Here is a 3,329-nt window from a genome sequence, read left to right as displayed (position 1 = left end):
ACACCAGTAATTTTCATGCTATTAAATATTTTAAGCCACAACTTTTAAATATTTTTCCCAGATTTCTCAAATATAATTCATTCTGATAAATTTGATACGAGTCTTTTCCTATCTGAAATTTTTAAATCTGGTCATCTATTGAGATCTTACTAAAAGAACCTGTGACTAGTTAAAAACAAAAAGAAATATATATATATATATATGTGTGTGTGTGTGTATACACATATATACACACACACATATATGTAATATATAGTTAAAATATATGTATATTTTAAAAAAAATATATATATATATATATATATATATATATATATAGTTAAAAAAAGAAATACACACACAACATATATATATTTCTTTTTCTTTTCTTCTCTTCCTGAAGAGCAAGCACTATATATAAAGGATGTCTGTAAACATTAGTAGCCTATATACTGAGAAACTGAGTCATGTTTTTAACATGTATAAGCATCTGAGTTTTCAATTTTACTATTGTGTGGATTTGGGGCTGTTATAGAGTACAAATATTGTCTTTATTTTCCACATCTGTTAATACAATTATTTTCTTTCTTTATTTTTTTTTTTTCTTTTTCTGGAGAGGTTTTTGCTATAGGGTGCATGTGCTTGCCAGAAAGACAGAGAGAGACAGAAAGCGAGAAATCACCGCTCCCCCCGGGGGGATGGCCACACTGCAATCCCTTCTCCTACATTCTCCTCTCGGGATCTTGGGCACGCATGCACATGCACACAGTGTGAGTTTAAGCCACTGGGTCCAGGACTCGAATTGCGGTCAACTACATGGGAGTCCAGCGACACAGCCATTTCATTAACTGCTGGTTGCAGTATTATTTTCTATCACACTACTAGAATTGGATTTCTGCAGAATTTAGGTAATGTACCAGTTATAGAATTATCAGAAAAACATTCACGCAGGAGACACTTTTTGGTTAATTTGAAGTGTCAATAAATGAAACTAAACCAAAATAAACTGACATTGAATAATATGAAGAAAAATAATGACTTCACCCCTATTTTTGGTAAGTTTGAAAAAATAATTCTCTTAAACTTTGGAGAACAAATTCAAACTAACCCTCTTATCTCATTTCAACACTATTCCAAAGAATGTTACATAACAGAGATTAAATCATAAATGCTGCATTTTGTATAACTTATCTCACTTGGAAAATATGGGTCCATAAGAAAAGTATTGTAGAGAGAACCACTTCAGTGTCTTTCACAAAGAAACAATACTCTATGTGTTTTCTCTTGCACAGACTTACAGATTTTTGTCAGTGTTGGCATCAGATAAGAACAATAAAAGCTATCTATGAAAAACCCACAGTGAACATCATCCTGAATGGAGAAAAGCTGAAAGCTTTTCCACTAAAAACAGGTACAAAACAAGAATGCCCACTTTCTCCGCTCCTTTTCAATATAGTACTGGAAATCCTCACCAATGCAATCAGACAAGAGAATAAAATAAAAGGCATTTAAGTAGGAAAAAAAGAGGTGAAACTCTCTGTTTGCAGATGGTATGATTGTATACATAGAAGACCCAATGGTATACATGAAAAAACTCCTGGAAGTAATAAATGATACAGCAAAGTTGCAAAATGCAAAATTAACATCCAGAAATCTATAGCATTTCCATATACGAACAGCAGGCAGACTGAGATAGAACTGAAAAAATTATGGTATTTACCATAACCACAAAAAGCTTAAACTACTGGGAACCAGCAGTTAGCATAATGGCTATGTCGCTGGACTCCCACGTAGTTGACTGCGGTTCACGTCCTGGACCCGGTGGCTTAAAGCTCATGCCAGGCGCATGTGCGTGCGTGCCCAAGATCCCGAGAGGAGAATGGAGGAGAAGGGATTGCTGCGTGACCATCCCCCCGGGGGGTGATTTCTCGCTTTCTGTCTCTAGGTCTCTCTCAGTCCGTCTGGCAAGCGCACACGCCCTATAGTGAAAACCTCTCCAAAAAAAAAGCTTAAGCTATTTAGGAATAAATCTAACAAAAGAAGTTAAAGACCTCCACAAGGAAAACTACAAGAAGCTAAAAAAAGAAATTGAAAATGACACAAAAAACTAAAAGGACATCCCATGTTCTTGGATTGGAAGAACTAATATAATCAAAATGGCAATTCTACCCAAACTAATCTACATATTTAATGCAATCCCAATCAAAGTATCAGACACACTCTTCACAGATCTAGAAAAGACAATCATAAAGTTTGTCTGGAATCATAAAAGACCTCATATTGCCAAAGAAATCCTCCACAAGAAGAGTGGAGTGGGCAGCATCTCACTCCCTGACCCAAAAATATATTACAAAGCTGTGGTAATCAAAACAGCACAGTACTGGCACAGAAACAGACAGGTGGACCGATGGAACAGATAGAGTCCCCAGAAATAAATCCCCAAACATACAGTCAACTGATTTTTAACAGGAGGTACCAGTCAATCCAGTGGGAAAAGGAAAACCTCTTCAGCAAATTGTGCTGGAAAAACTGGATTTCCACCTGCAGAAACCCCTATCTCTCACCTTTGACAAAGATCAAGTCAAGGTGTATCAAAGATCTAAACTTAAGACCTCAAACTATAAAAGTGCTCCTGGAAAACACTGGGGAAACTCTGGGAGACATTGGGGTAGGCAAGGACTTCTTAAATAAGACTCCCAAAGCACAGTTGATAATCCCCAAAATAGACAAGTGAGATTACATCAGACTAAGAAGTTTTTGCATGGCAAAAGACACAGTAATTAGTGTGAATAGACAGCCTTCAGAATAGGAAGATATTTTTGTAAACTATACATCAGATAAGGGACTGGTAACCAGAATACACAAGGAACTCAAGCAGCTATTCCAAAAAAGATGATCAACCCTATTAAAAGATGGGAGAATGAGTTGGAAAAAAAACACTCTCTAAAGAGGACATATGAATAGCCAAAAGGCATTTGAAGAAATGCTCAACATCCTTCAATGTAAGGGAAATGCAAATCAAAACAACAATGAGACACAGCCTAACCCCAGTCAGAATGACTAAGATTTAAAAAAAAAAAAAAAAAGGACAACTGCTAGCAGGGTTGTGGTCAAAAGGGAACTCTCTTACACTGCTGGTGGGAATGTAAATTAGTCCAGCCACTGTGGAGAACAATTTGGAGATTCCTCAAAAATCTACAAACAGAACTACCATATGATCCAGCAATCGCACTCCTTGGTATCTATTTACACAAAGGACAGAAAAATTCTTAATGGGAAAAGTGCTTGCACATTGATTTTTTTTTTTGAGAAGGTTTTGCTATAGGGTGCGGGCGCTTGCCAGATTGAAA

General features: G+C 36.3%; 1 protein-coding gene across 6 annotated transcripts in view; it reads right to left on the bottom strand.

Moving 5' to 3' along the window:
* SEMA5A (semaphorin 5A) overlaps positions 1-3,329 on the bottom strand; it is a 525,920-nt gene that overhangs the window by 183,394 nt on the left and 339,197 nt on the right. The window lies entirely within an intron of this gene.

This window comes from Tupaia chinensis, unplaced genomic scaffold, assembly GCF_000334495.1.
Source record: "Tupaia chinensis unplaced genomic scaffold, TupChi_1.0 Scaffold000096_1, whole genome shotgun sequence".
Classification (NCBI taxonomy): domain Eukaryota; kingdom Metazoa; phylum Chordata; class Mammalia; order Scandentia; family Tupaiidae; genus Tupaia; species Tupaia belangeri.
The sequence above is the reverse complement of the archived record's forward strand: the minus strand, read 5'-3'. Positions and strand labels throughout refer to the sequence as shown.